Source organism: Mustela nivalis, assembly GCF_964662115.1.
Source record: "Mustela nivalis genome assembly, chromosome: 9".
NCBI classification, from domain to species: domain Eukaryota; kingdom Metazoa; phylum Chordata; class Mammalia; order Carnivora; family Mustelidae; genus Mustela; species Mustela nivalis.
Window position 1 is genome coordinate 92,589,133 of NC_139028.1, and position 16,286 is coordinate 92,605,418.

General features: G+C 37.7%; 1 pseudogene across 1 annotated transcript; it reads right to left on the bottom strand.

Annotated features, from left to right (window-relative positions):
- Positions 1-6,999: 6,999 nt before the first annotated feature.
- LOC309841365 (eukaryotic translation initiation factor 4E type 2 pseudogene) lies at positions 7,000-7,948 on the bottom strand (annotated as a pseudogene). Its single transcript has one exon. The product of its transcript is annotated as a eukaryotic translation initiation factor 4E type 2 pseudogene (transcript).
- Positions 7,949-16,286: the final 8,338 nt, after the last annotated feature.

Genomic DNA, 16,286 nt, shown 5'->3' on the forward strand with positions numbered 1-16,286 from the left:
TCTGTCTCCTGGGGAACAGGCTTTTAGGACATGCCTGGGAGGACTTGTTCATGTATCAGTCACCTGCACTGTGCCATCCTGGTAGAGTAGATCTGAAAAGGTAAAGAACAAAGTCTGAAAGTAAGAAGAATTCATGGCTTTGCTGGGAAAGAAAGAGGTCTCCATTTTTTTTTTTTTTTTTTTTTTTTGCTAGGAGAGATTGGTCACCAGAAAACCAGTTGATTTAGAACCTGTTGAGAGCCAGACGCCTGGAATATAGAAAGGGATAAAAAATAAGAGGCAAAACCGAGGTTGCAACCCATTGCCTGATCAGCACAAGTCATAGAATATTCAATATTATGACTGTTTAGGAAGATCTGGAATTCTGTGATAGGTTTAAGACAGGAAACTCTGCCATTAATTCTACAGCCTTTTGTTAAAGGAAAAGTTTTAGTTCTTGGGATGGAAAGCCCCCTCTTCCCAAATCTCCTCTCCCAAATCTCAGGCACCTTGTGTTTAAACTGAAGTTTTGATCTAGTGATGAAATATGGCAACAGTTAAGATGTCAATATCCTGGGGGAGGAATGACGCATGAGACCAGAGATACCTTTCCCCCACAGTGCTCTTTCATTTGATTGGAAAGAAAGGGCTGGCAGATTGTACTGAGAAGGACTGTCCTCTCAGTTAGGATTCAGGAGGAGAATCACAGGGGCTGTGCCCGATTAGCAGTGTCCTTCTTGGGCTGGAAGGAGAAGTCTTAGGACAGATGCTCAGTAGGTACATTTGTTGACTAAACAGTAAGAGCATTTCCTTACTCATTCAGTGGCAAATGTGTGAAAAGAAGCTTTCAAGTGTGAAAGAAATATCTAGGAGTAAGTCGAAATATAGTCAAAATTTTTTTGTTTGTATAGTCATTAAAATGACTATCATAGAGAAGTTAGGAAAATAAGAATAAAGTTAGGAAAACAAGAAAGAAGTTAGTAAATAAGAAAGAAGAAATAAGGTTAGGAAATAAAGTTAGAAAATAAGAAAGAAGAAAAAAATAAGAAAGAAGTTAGGAAAATAAGAAAAGAATAAAGTTAGAAAAATAAGAAAAGAATAAAGAAAAAAGAGTAATTCACAGTTTTGCTTCAAATGCGTGTTATATATGTTAACACATGCTAATATTCATATATTTCACTGCAGCATTTTTTATATGCTTTAATTCTTTTGAATATGTTGAGATTGGGGTGCCTGGGTGGCTCATTGGTTAAGCATCTGCCTTTGGCTCGGGTCATGATTCCAGGGTCCTGAGATCGAGCCCTGCATCAGGCTCCCTGCTCGGCGGGAAGCCTGCTTCTCCCTCTTCCACTTCCCCTGCATATGTGCTCCCTCTCGCTGTGTCTCTTTCTGTCAAATAAATAAATAAAATCTTTAAGAAAAAGAATATTGTTGAGATTAAATAATAGTAATTTTATATCTTGCTTTTTTATTATCATTATGCCATGAGAACATTCCATACTATTACAAACTTTTTGTTAATCCTAAAATTGCTAATATATTTTAAGAATTGAGGGCTAGTATGTGATGGATATGATGTAAATACTTTGCATTCACAATCTCATTTAATCCCCGCACAAGCCCTATTAACCGGTACTGTTATGGTGTTCCTGTTATAAGAGCTGACACTGAGGCTTAGAGACGTTAGCTGGTGTGTTCATAGCCACCCAGCTAGAAACAGAAGAGCTGGTGTGTAAATCCTGGCTCTCCAGGCTGCTGCACACGCATTGTTTTTTTAAAGGATGCCATTATGCCATAGCGTAACTGACAGTGTTTTTTCTTACTTAATGACACATAAAATAATGGAGTATCTTACAATCAATTAGCATAGATGAAATTTAGTAGTTTTATACCAGGATTACGCATTATACCTCTACAAAGCTCTACACCCGCACCCGGTCAGTTTTGCAGAAATATGTTATTGTATACTTTTGTCCATGTGTGACCTGCCATCGTCAGCAACGATCATTCTGAATTCCAAAAGGGTTGGTAGAGGTGTGGACTTCATTAAATGAAACAGTGCTTGCAGAGCAGATGAGACAAATCCCTAGGATACCAGCAAAACAACTCATGGGGGAGAAATCGAGTTGTCCTTGAGCATTTCTGTTATTTCAATGTTTCAGTGATGATGGGGGAGGAATTCTCGGCAGGTTGCGGGGGTGGGGAGAGAATAGGGCAGGAGGAAATGTTCATTTGTACGCTAGTACTTTGTACTTCCACAGGGTCATCTTAAAATCTAGGAACATAGACAGATATGCATAATAAATGGCTTATTGATATTACATACAATAGCTATGTTCATCTTGCTGTCCCTAATTATCAATGCATAGTCCAAAGTGCTGATGAGAATTGCAGTGAACACAGTACCCTTAATGCAAACCCATGCATCCCTACACATGCATTTGTGATGGGTTGCCTCACATAATTCTGCTCAGATTTTCAGAATGAACTGTGCCATTACATACTCCCAAAAGGAGAAGTCTAGGGAGTTTAATCTTTAAAAAAAAAAAAAAAAAAAGATGGCCATTCCATATTATTTGCTAATATATTCTGTAATATGGTTTCATCACAGTCCACCTGGCTTGATTGGAACATCTGTATAATAAACATCTTCTCTTTGTCACTTGAATTCCTTAATGCATAAAAAATGTCTGACTTTTGTAGTATCATTTTCCCTATGAGACTATGAGCCCTTGGTAAGGATAGCTTTAGAGATGAGCTAATCACACTCTGCAGTTTGTTGAACACAATTATTAGTGGTCCCCTAAACATCTCTTTCTGGTTTTACTTACTTATTTATTGCATTTTATTTTCAGTCCCACTTTTATGGGCAACCATTCTATTCTACTTAATGTGTTTGTTGTTAGGGTACACATTTAATTTTTTTTTTAAATATATGTTCTTCAAATGTGTTTTTTTGTGCTTTTTTCAATGTTATATAATTTCTATTCCATTATATATCTCGTTCCATTTTTAATTTTTTTAATACTAGGTATAACGTTTTTTTTAAAAAGCCTCTTCATGTTACTGTCATTACACCGAATTCCTTGCTTCTCATTGCTACACAGTGCCCCAGGGTAAGTCTCTCCCATAATTACCCTCTCTCCTCTTTTACTGAGGGACCTGCTAGTTGTCTCAAAGGCTCTGTCACTGCTGCAATCACACAGCAATGAATATTATGGTACCTGGGCTCTTCTGGGACTAGGTTAAAAAATCATCTGAGATATATACCTGGGAATGGAATCGCTGGGAAAGGTTCCCACAGTGCACATGAAGATTCTAGTGGTTCCTGGTCCCCACCCAGTCTGCCAACGTCCAGCTTTGGGAAGAAGTATTTGGTGTGAAGTGATAACTTTTCCTACATTGCGTTTTCTGGTCACTCATAATTCTGAGTCTTTCAAATACTAAGTAACCTTTTGTTTCCTCTTCTGTAAGTTGCCTTTTTATACCCTCTGCCTATTTTTTCTATTAGGGCTATTGTCTTATAATGAGTTTCCTTGAAAATTTTATTGGTTTTGGCTTCAGAGACTGCAAGTTCCATCACTTACCTATTACTTTTGTTCATGGTGTCCTTCTATGAACAAAAGTTCTTGATTTTGCTACAGTCAAATCCTTTCTTTCTCCTTCCTTCCTTCCTTCCTTCCTTCCTTCCTTCCTTCCTTCCTTCCTCTTTTTGCCATAGCATGTGTATTCTGGAAGTTTTATTATCTGCCATGTTCCCATCCTTCTCCACCTCCAACTCTCAGGTTACAAAGATATTCTGCATTTTAGTCTATTTATTTTATTGTTTTACTGCTCCCATTTGGGTCTTTAGTTCATCTAGGATCTACTGTTATTTATGAAGTTAGACGGAGTCTAGCTTTGATTTGCTTCCCATAATAATCTGTTTTCTAGTTTCCCAATGCCATTTATTAACCAAGTGTCTTTATGAATTTATCAATAAGTCATCATCTGTCTCTCTATTATCAGTCTATATAATTTCTCTTCCATAGCCTGATTTGTCTCTTTCTGAACAAATACCATGCTGTTTTTATTACTGGTCTTCTAATATGTCTTAAAATTAATGATGTTTTGATTACTTGTGGGCCAACATAAATATCAGATCATCAAGTTCCTGAAAAACAGTCCAACTGGCATTGTAATTGGAATTGCATTAATTTTACAGGTCCTTACCTGAAGCCCAGTAGTGTTTCAGGCGCTTGGTGACCTTGTGACCGTTGGTCATGGGCTGGATGCCGGGCTCGGCATTAGGGGAAGGGCTGGGGATACGAGCACATCTGGTGAAGCCTGCCCTTCAAGGCACTCTTCAGGCTCCTGGAAATCCTCACCGATAGGGATGACTCATGGTTTCGTGAAAAGCTGCTGATCTCATTAGTTTCTGAAAAGATTGCATGGCAGGGCAGGGCCTCTCGGGAGATGCAGTGCTGACCAAGTGTCCCTGAAGCAACACCTCTCACTTCTCCGAAGATGGTGAAATAGCCAGAAACTGGTTCCCATCCAAACCCTGGAAACCACCGTGGGTGAGGTCATTCCACACATGCCAAGACTTTTGTGAGATTACCATCAGCATAGTCCAGAAAAATCACCTTTCCACTGAACGTTCTTGATGATTGATGGAGAAAAAATTTCTCCAGTTGTAACTGCCATTACTGTTACTGGAGGACAGTGTGCTATATCACACATATGCACACAGACACACACATCCACAATATTCAGGTAGAGAAAAAGCCCAATTATTTCCTATTCAGGAGAAGATCGCCCTTTTGGACAACAGAGACCAAAAAAAGAGAAAGAAATCCTAGAATAACAAGCACAAAATAAACTCACACACCCAGAGATGATTGCCGTTAAAAGTCTTGATTTTACTTTTCCTTCTGAAAAAAAAATTTTTTTTTGAGAAATAGTTTACAGCAACAAATAACAGGCGGAGCCCCGTCCTAATTTCTTCCTTTGTTCCAGGGAGATAAGCACTCTCCTGATTTCCCCTGCTTCATTTGCTACTCTTTTTTTTTCCATTTTATTTTATTTTATTTTCAGTGTTCCAGAATTCATTGTTTATGCACCACACCCAGTGCTCATGCAATACGCGCCCTCCTTAATACCCACCACCATGCTTACCCATCCCCCACCCCTCTCTTCTCCAAAACCCTCAGTTTGTTTCTCAGAGTCCACAGTCTCTCATGTTTCATCTCCCCCTTCAATTTCCCCCAACTCACTTCTTTTCTCCATCTCCCCATGTCTATTGTGTTATTCTTTATGCTCCACAACTAACTGAAACCATATGATAATTGATTCTCTCTGCTTGACTTATTTCACTCAGCATAATCTCCTCCAGTCCCATCCATATTGATACAAAAATTGGGTATTCATCCTTTCTGATGGAGACATAATACTCCATTGTATATATGGACCATATCTTCTTTATCCATTCATCCATTTGCTACTCTTGCTATCTATGTTTTTATCCCTAAGCTAGAAGCAGAAGTTTTGCACATTTAAAAATTTTATGCAGATGGCCTTACACTGTCATTCCATAACTTATCTTTTATCAGTATTGGTAAGTGCTGCTCATTCATCTTCATTTTAAGTGCTGAATAGTATTCTATTATATACTTAGATTGCAATTTATACATTCTTTGGTTGATAGATATTTAAATAATTTCCAAACTGTTGCTCTCACAAAAAAGTTGCAATAAATATTGTTGCACATGCCTCCTTAAGTACGCATTGGAATTTCTTCAGCATGGTATACTGGAGAGTAAGAGCACCTTTGATGCTCCAAGTACTGCCAAGATGTCTTCCAAAGCAAAGATATCAGTTTAGCTCCCCAAGAGCAGGCATGAGTGTTACCACTGTTCCCTGTCCTTACAAATACTTGGCATTGCCATAATTCTGAATTTTTATAGATGTAATGCTTGTGAAATAGTATCTCATTATTATTAGCATTTGTGTTCCACAAAAGTTCATGAGGTTGTGCCATTTTCACATATTTATTGTCTTTGCAGTTGTTCTTACCTGAAAATTGCCTCTGGATATTCTTGCCCCATTTCTTTGAATTTATTATTTTTCTTATTGTTATGCAAGAATATTTAATATTCTGTAGATATGGACCATATTTTTCTACATACATTGCAGGGTTCTATACTTAGTACATGACTTGACTTTTTTAAAAAAATAAAGACCTAATTTTTTTTAAAAGCAGTGTTAAGGTCACAGCAAACTTCACAAAAAAGACATAAATTTCTTTTCTACTCCTCATTCCTCATCCCTACTCCATACATAGCCTTCTCCACCATTGACATCCTCCCCAGAGTGATAGAGTTGTTCTACCTGATGAACCTACACTGACATACCACAATTACTCAAAGCCTAGAGTTGACTTTAGGGTTCATTTTTGGCATCACAATTACTGGAGCATATGCTAAGAATATGCTGATTTCGTAAGAAATCACCAAACTGTTCTCCAAAGTGGCTGTACCATTTTGCATTTCCATTGGCAAAGATTGAGAGTTCCTGTTGCTCCACATCCTTACCAGCATTTGATGTTGTCAGTATTCTGAACTTTGGTCATTCTAATAGATATGTAGGGGTATCTTGTTTTAATTTGTATTTGGTGACATATGACGTGGGGTATCTTTTCATATGTTTATTTGCCATTTGTTTATCTTCTTTGGTAAGGTGTTTGTTAAGGTCTTTGGCCCATTTTAAAATCAGGTTATTTGTTCTCTTGCTTTTTAGTTTTAGATATAGTTCTTTATCAGATGTGTCTCTTGCAAATATTTTCTCCCACTCTGTGGCTCGTTTTCTCATCCTCTTGACATCGTCTTTTGCGGTGCAGAGGTTTTAAATTTTAATGCAGTTCAGTTTATGAATTATTTCTTCCATGGATTATATCTTTTGTTCTAAAAAAGTCATTGTCATATACAAGGTCATCTAGGTTTTCTCCTCTTTTATTTTTTAAGAGTTTTATAGTTTTGCATGTTTTTTTTTTTTTAGTTTAGCATCATTTATTAAATGATCTCAGCTGTTGTTGTAGCTGCTGCGTGTCAGCCTGTTCTTAAAACATAAAATGCTCTTCCAATTCCTCTTGTCCAGGACAGAAGGATCTTCCAGGTAGCACGCCAACAGAACAAGAGACTCCGGTGATGCCAGCTTCAATGATGGTGCCATCCAGAGAGGGAGAGGGTCATGGCACATTCAACCATGGCTTCCAGAGGTTTTGAAAAAGGAGCCTTTGGGGGCCCAGCCTGCCTGGCATTTTGATGCCGTCGGTGTGGGTTTTGTACTCCATAATGGTGTTGGGAGGTAGATTAAGCACTCGCTGAAGCGTATCCCGGATTCGGGCTGTGGTTGCTTGGTCACTGGCAGTCTTATTCCATATTGAAATAATGTCCTCCTGAAACCGGACAGAGACCACAGCCCCACAGATCTCCTCCCCAACCATGAACTGCTCCCCCAACATGGCCAGGATAAGATTCTCCCAGCAACGGGACGCCAAGCCCTTCCGCAGCCGAATAATCCACTTGCCACCATTTTTATTTGCATCATCCTCCCACATGGGTTTAATTCCTTCTTTGAAGAGATGGAAGTCACTGTGGCCTGTCAGGTCCCCGGGACGTACCATGTGGCTATAAAACCTCCAAAACTGCTCCACGGAGGCAAAGGTGCCAATCTGTTTGATATTCTGTTCATAGCTCTGTGAGCTGGTGGGACGGCCAGGGGTCCTTCTGGAGTACCAGAAAGTATAGTTGTACTGCAGGGGATGCTCTGCTGGTCCAGGCACAACAGCCTTCCTCTTACTGCTGCCCTGATTCTTGTCTTGTTCCATTTTTTCCTTCATACCATCTTTCTGTGTGCTGTTTTCTTCATTCTGATCATGGTCCCCACTGTCATCATCTTTCAATGCGTTAAACTTGTTGTTCATCCTCTCACCGCCCTATAGTTTTGCATTTTATATTTAAGTCTGTAATGCATTTTGAGCTTAATTTTTGTGAGGGGTATTTATTTCAGTTACCTTTGAATTTCAGATAATCAATGAGCAACAGTTTTAGTGTATGTATGTCACAAATATTGCATGGGGCATATTTATACTAACAATGGTTTCCTATTTGTTGTTTACCTGAAATTCAAATTGGATTGGATATCCTGTGTTTTATCTGACAACCCCAGTCTGGAGGCACAAGAAAAAAGATCATGGTGAGGTTCACACTGAATCCTTGGTAAAAGCTCTGAAAACTTCCATTTGACCATAACACATATTATTCCCAATTATATTTCAATGGCTGCATAAGTCAAATAACCAAACCCAATGGTAACAGTTTAGAGAAGTATTGTTATTTCAAAAGAAAGCCAACTTCACCAGAAACAAAAAATATGTTGAATGGAATTTTAACTTGCCACACATATGTAACTGAAGGTTGTTTTCTAAGAAATTCTAAAGTTCGTCAACACATTATATGTCTACCCTTTCATACCAAGACTCAGAACTTAGCACAGGATAAACCTAATTATTGCAAATCCTTACCTTGTTTGTATTGACTGAGTTCTACTTTGACCTTCTAAAATACACAAAATGCAATTTTAAATTAACAGATAATTAGTTAAATTTATTGGCATGCTTTCCAGTCTTGTGATCATCATCACTCTCACATCCTTGATAGGGGTTTGATTTTCTTCTTACTAAAACATGTCTTTCAATAGTTTAGAGTCTGCAATGTATTTTCTCTTGGTACTTTTATGCTTAAAAAACATGATAAAATTTCATAACATTAAAGGTAACTAAAAATATTAAAAACCAATAGAAAAGGCAGTCTTTTTTTTTTTGAACCCCTTGAAATTCCCTTTTTTTTTTTTTTAAAGATTTTATTTATTTATTTGACAGAGAGAAATCACAAGTAGTCGGAGAGGCAGGCAGAGAGAGAGAGAGGGAAGCAGGCTCCCTGCTGAGCAGAGAGCCTGATGCGGGGCTCGATCCCAGGACCCTGAGATCATGACCTGAGCCGAAGGCAGCGGCTTAACCCACTGAGCCACCCAGGTGCCCCAGAAAAGGCAGTCTTAATTTTGCCCTCACTTAAAAAAAAAAAAGATTTTATTTTCTCATTTATTTGAGGGAGAGTGAGTGAGAGAGCATGGAGGGGAGGGGCCGAACGAGAGGGAGAAGCAGACTCTCCACTGAGCATGGAGCCCAAATTGGGCTCCATCCCAGACCCTGGCTTCATGATCTGAGCTGAAAGCAGGCACTTAGCACACTGAGCCACCCAAGTACCCCTTTGCCCTCCTCTTAACTAACTGCTTAACTGGTTATAAAACTTTTAACAGACAAGTATTTTTCCTCATTAGTTTGAAGAGATTGTACTAATGCTTTTGGAAATCAATATTGCTAATGACTTGCTCATTTGTTTGATGAACTGCTTCAGAATACTCAAGTAAAAATTCTGCTCTGACTTACAATAGCACCAGAGGACTGGCTGAGCCCTCCATGAAGTGATTCTCTAAAAGGTACTGGTAGTATGACAGCTACATCCAGGTTGCCAATATTTATTTTTGCCCTCAGAATTTTTTTTTCTTTTTAGTTAGTAGCCAACATTTAAAAAGAAAGAGATTTACTTAAAAAAAAAAAAGTGTATAAACCTGGTGATTTACAGACCTGTACCCCTGGGGCTAATAATACATTATATGTTAATAAAAAATTTCTTTTATTGCAAGATGCAAGATTTATTGCAAGATTTTATTGCAAGATTTTTCAATAAAAAAATTTTAAAAATATGATTTCTAGCTTTTCTTTAAAAATCCTGAGACCTCATTGCATGTCCCTACAAAACATTTTATAGGAACAAGAAGAGTAGTAATTGCTTCTCTAGACAAATTCTGGGACCTCTCTTCCCTACAGGTCCATACAGCCCATTTCTTTTTTGTATGCTATTTTTTAGACTCTAGTATTTGAGTTTAAGTTCCCTCTGCTGAAGGCAAAGTATGGAACTTCTTGATAAAGATAGAAAAATGAAGCCATATCATGTACTATCCTCCTCCAAATACCCAACAAAATGAATACAAAGGAAATTTAAAGGAAGCAAAAAAAAAAATTCAGAATTCAGTAGTTACTAAATAAAGAATATAGCATTATATTAAAAAATGTACATTATACAATGTAAAAGGGAAAGACAAGAGAAGAAATAAAAAATCTTGAACAGCTCATCAGCATTTTTAATGTCTCTCCTGACCTAAATAAACAATCCTGAACATAAACAGACACATTCTTGGGTGTTTTTTTTGTTTTGTTTTGTTTTGTTTTGTTTTGCTATGATTCTTCGACTTAGGGAGAAGCAAACTGAGTCAGTGCAAGACAGTCTAAGGAAAGTTATGTGAAACATCAATGTGAAAAGAAGTCCCTGCCTGCCTCTGCATAATCTCAGGATATCAGAAGAGGCAAGTAAGCCCATGAAATTTCACCATTTTTCAAGATCATGCACTGAGCTGAGAGAATAAAATCTGTACCCAGCACTCATGTAATGATAATAACTTGCAGTAAAAAGAGATAAAAGGCATAAAGAGTGGATGGAAGTCATGAAAACTGCATTTCAAATGAAAAATTTTCTTACATAGGAAATCCAAAGAAATCTACAAAATGACCATTGTAATTAATGTGAAATTAGCAAAGTCACAAGATAATAGGCTTATATACCAAAAAAAATTTTATTTTATATAGTAAGAACAAATAGTTGGATAACAAAATTGAAAAAAATGTATTAACAAATACATGAACATAAAATTCTTAGAACTGGACTTAACAAAAGATGTGCAAGATCTCTACACCTTAAACTGTGTAACACTGCTGAGAGAAATGAAAGAAAACTTAACTAAGTATATGGAATTATATACTATGTTCATGGACTGAAATCTCATTTTTTTCCCTTCTTTTTTTTTTTAATTTCTTTTCAGCGTAACAGTATTCATTGTTTTTGCACCACACCCAGTGCTCTATGCAATCCTTGCCCTCTCTAATACCCTCCACCTGGTTTCCCCAACCTCCCACCTCCCGCCCCTTCAAAACCCTCAGATTGTTTTTCAGAGTCCATAGTCTCTCATGGTTCACCTCCCCTTCCAATTTCCCTCAACTTCCTTCTCCTCTCCATCTCCCCTTGTCCTCCATGCTATTTGTTATGCTCCACAAATAAGTGAAAGTATATGATAATTGACTCTCTCTACTTGACTTATTTCACTCAGCATAATCTGAAATCTCATTTTTAAGACAATGTTCTCCAGATTGGTTTATTGATTCTGTACAATCCCAGCATGATTTTTTTTTCTGTAGAAAATGACAAAGGAATTCTAAAATACACATAGAATTGTAAATAACTTAGAATGTCTAAAGCAATCATGAAAAAAATCAAACCCACATGACTCATACAAAGTTTTAAGACTTACTGTAATAAAACTATGCATAAGGATCATATTAGTTTCCCACACACAAATGGGATGGCTTAAAACAACAAAAATTTATTGTCACACAGTTCTGGAGGCTAGAAGTCTGAATTCAGGATGTCAGATGAGCCATGCCCTCTGATGGCTCTAGAGAAGAAATCCTTCCTTGCCTCTTCCTAGTTCTTGGTGGTTCTTGACAATTTTTGATACCCCTTAGCTAATAGATGTATCACTCCAGTCTCTGCCTCCATCATTACATGGTTGTTTCTTTGCGTATTTCTCTTCACATGCCATCAAAGGGTATCATATTGAAGTGTTGGAAATTCCTCTTTGTTAACTTTATTTAGTACAAAATCCTAGGTCCTTTCCATGACACTGTCCTAGGATGCAAGTGAGAGGGCCTCTTGATCCAGGCTCATTCTTTCAGGAGACTCTACTCTGAATCTTCTCTGGCTAAGACTCTCCCTGTAAGGTAAAGGGTCCATGGGACCAAAGGAAAGGGCTCACCTGAAGCCCTAGCCTTCCCTCAAGACTATGCTTCTAGACCCAATAATTTCCTACCCAAATGGCCTTGAACTTGCTTCAGGGGCCTGTATAGGTCTCTTTCTTGGATCTATTCTCCTGAGGATAGACTGTGCCTCTAGGAGAGGAAGCCAATGGGTACTGATTTTGGAAGTACGATGGAGCTTGGATATGTGAGTTAGGATATTTATATATGTATGCAAGGCACTTTTGGTGAAGGATGGAGTCAAAGGTGGGAAGAGAAGGAGAAGCATTCTTGGAGAATGTAGTCCCTGGTTCTTCTTGAGCCACCATCTTGCAATGTGTTAGAGAATTTCAAATTAAAACCTAGTCATATATATATATATATATATATATATATATATATATATATATATTTCTCAGGATGTATTTGTCAAGGTGGTAGAATGGAACATTTTTTTTGTAACTATGTGTGAACTTAATTTATAAATTTTAAATATTTGGAAATATTGTATGTGGGCCTTCACTTTAACTCTTGCTTTGAGCTCACTTGAGTGTCCTCCGGCCCCAGATACTTTGTCTTCCAACCCAGAATGATTTGGGGCCAATAGTCCTTGGCATCCATTCTTTATGGAAAGAGCAGGGAAGGGGTTAACGATACCACACTAACTCCCTACCTGCAGAGCTTAGACAGTTGGTGTTACCCAACATGGCCAAATCAAGTTATATAGTTCAGGGCTTTTTATTTTGTGCCAGATTGGTAGGTTAACAGTACTAAGCTTGAAAAGGTCCTGGGTATTGGCTACCTGTCCAAAACCCTGTGAACCTGTGGTTTGGCATGGTTGATTTTTCAAAAATTCTCTTGGTAAACCAGTTTGTAGTTTTTTTTTTGACGTCATTGCGGTTTCTGGTCTGGCACAGTCTGGTTGTAACTTTGCCATAGAAGTAAACTGTGGTCTTGGGGCACCAAGGTGGCTCAGTCAGTTAAGCATCTGCCTTTGGCTCAGGTCATGATCTTAGGATTCTGAGATTGAGCCCCGAATCAAGCTCTCTGTTCAACGGGGAGTCTGCTTCCCCCACCTCAAATAAATAAATATAATATTTTTAAAAAGAGAAGAAAATAGTGGTCAAACTGAGATTCTACATAGCAGAAAGTTATCAAGCTAAATAAAATATATCACTTGCCTTCATATAGTTCAAATACATAGAATATAAATGTGGATATCATACACCATAGGATGTCAACACCATAATGAAGATATCAAGTGGGGAAAAAAGGTAGTCAAATACATTCTATACCAAGGGAGACTTCATGGACAAAACCTTTGGGAAAGAAGTGGGATTTTGACATTTTGACAGACAGAGGTGTTGGAGGACAGGTGAGTGATAGGACAGATCAGACAGACGAAACCAGTTGAGCCCAGGCATCATCATGGTCACATTCAAGGGACAATGATTGGTTCCTTGTTGCTACACAGAATGAATGAGAGGATGAGCTGTTCCATATGCCGAGGACGCTGCTGTTCCATCAGAGCATCAAAGTATTTTGCTGAGCATCCCTCAGGGCTTCTATCTTTTCTTTGTAATACTTATCACGATATAACTAAATAATTATATAATTACTTAATATTTGTCCCCCTTTGCTAACATACTCCATGAAGACATGAATCATATTTGTCTTATCCATGAAGATAGTCCCACTGTTCGGCATAGAGTCTTGCATATAATAGGCACTTGAAAAATACTTAGATAAGAAATGTATGAATGATGATGATAGATAGCTAATATATTAATTAACAATGCAATGATTGAGTAATAAACCTGGGAAAGGAGGTTGCAGTTAGATTGTAAAGGTACTTGCGTGAAATGCTAATAAGTTTGGACTTCATTTGGTAAACAATGATGTTTTTTTCGTTTCTGTATTGAAACCCAAATAAATACACATTTAACTGTTCATTTTATGTTATGTTATGCACTCTGTTAAATATGGAACCTAAAATGATAATTAAAACACTCTGCCAGGAACTTGCAGAACAGTAGGAGGAAGCAGATAAGCAAATAACTAAAATAAGAATGTGGGAGATCTTTATTAGATGTTCCAAGTATGCGAGAACACAGATAATGGACTAATTTATTTTGCTTTGGCAGTGAGTGGGACAGTGAATGCTCCCCAGAAGAATCAACATCTCAGTGAGGAATTTGAGTATGAATGAGGGCTTTTTTGGTGGGAAAAGTTGGGATGAAGAACCTTATAGAAACATTATATTTCCAGCAATACAGAGAACTGAATAGTGCAAAATCCTTCAGAAAAAAGGGAAAAAAATTTTAAATGTTGGATAAAATATAAAGTAGAAATCTTTAGGAGCGCCTGGGTGGTTTAGTTGGTTAAGCAACTGACTTCAGCTCAGGACATGATCCTGGAGTCCTGGAACTGAGTCCCACATTGGATCCCTGATCAGCAGGGAGTCTACTTCTCTCTCTGACCTGCCTCCCTCCCTCTCTCACTCTCTCCCAGATAAATAATTAAATAAATAAATAATCTTTAAAAAAAATAAAGTAGAAATCTTTCAAGGAGCCTAGCCAATATTGCAAGAAAAGAAGAGAACGCCTCAGATCCTAAACCCGAAGTTGGAATACAAACCCATAGACAGAGGTAAGCATGGCAGCTTCTCCAAAAACCTACACCCTCAGTGTTTGGTTTTGTTTTCTTTTGTGTTTTTGACAAGTGCATTTGTAACATCTGAAGATAAGAACAGGACTTGAGAATGCTCAAGGTGGATGTCAGAACAGAGATTCTTACATAAATTAGGCCTCTGAGAAGGTTGTTCTGTCAGTGAAACAATGTCTAGGAAAATAAGATCCACTCAAGAAGAGGATTGGCAAGGAAGGAGGTGTGTCTCAGCTTTGGACTTCAGTAGAGAGAAAAACTGCTTCTCCCAAAAGTACCTATCTATGAGCAAGTCCTCAATACATACTACCTGTGCAGTACAAAATACCTCAACACAAATATCAAAAGTAGTTCCTGGGGTGCCTGGGTGACTCAGTGGGTTAAACCTCTGCCTTCAGCTCAGGTCATGATCTCAGGGTCCTGGGATTGAGTCCCGAATCAGGAATCTCTGCTCAGCAGGGAGCCTGCTTCCCCTGCCCCTCTCTGCCTTCCTCTCTGCCTACTTGTGATCTCTGCCTGTTAAATAAATAAATAAAATCTTAAAAAAAAAAAAAGGTAGTTAGTTTTCTCAAGTAACTGGCAAGAGTAAATACTAATCCTTTCTCATGGATTGCCATTTAAACCCAGCCACAAAGAATACCCATATGTAATGTTTTTATGTTCACATAAATAAAAATCCCAATATACATGAGAAAACAAGGCACAATAAAGGAGGAATAGATCCAGATCCAGAATGAAAACTGAATATTAAACATATGATGACAACGAAGAGTGAACAGGATGACCAGGCAGATTTAGATGATATCCAAATAGGACTTCAAGAAATGAAAACAAAAATAGTAACAAGAGTCAAAAGCTGGCTGGAGAGTTAATTATTTGATCTGAAGATAGATCTCAAGAAATTACCCAGGTATAGAGCAGAGACCAAAATATGGAAAATATGGAAGAACTATGAAAAGACATGAAAGGATGAGAAGGGAAATTGAAGTGATGGAAACTGGGGAAGTGCTAACATACATCTGACCAAAGTTGTACAAGTGGAGAGAAGAAGGGTTTAGAGAAAGCAATATATTTTTTTTTTTTAAAGTGGTAGTGACTTTCTTTTTTTTTTTTTTTTTTTTAATATAATTTTTTATTTTTTATAAACATATATTTTTATCCCCAGGGGTATTGGTCTGTGAATCACCAGGTTTACAGCGTATCATGCTTAGCGAAATAAGTCAAGCGGAGAAAGACAACTATCATATGATCTCCCTGATATGAGGAAGTGGTGATGCAACATGGGGGCTTAAGTGGGTACGAGTAGAGAAAGCAATATTGAGAAAATATTGAGAACTGATGATTTTCCGTATTTTAAGAATTATGTCCTACTGGATTCAGAAAATCACAAACAGGATAAATTTAAAGAAATCAACCAAGCTAAGGTCATTGTGGTAAATTGCACAGCACATAGGAAGAAAAGACAAGAGGATGAAGGAAATAGGAAAGAAGCCCAAACAAGAAATTAGAAATGACAGAAGGGGACCACACTGAGATGCAGCAAAAGCTCTGATGATGAGAAAATAAATAAAGGTGAAAGCTTAGACAACACAGACCAAAATTATAAATAACAAAAAAATACAAATAATAAAACCAATGTCTTTTTTTTAAAAAAGATTTATTTGCTTATTTTAGAGAGAGAGAGTGGGGGAAGGGG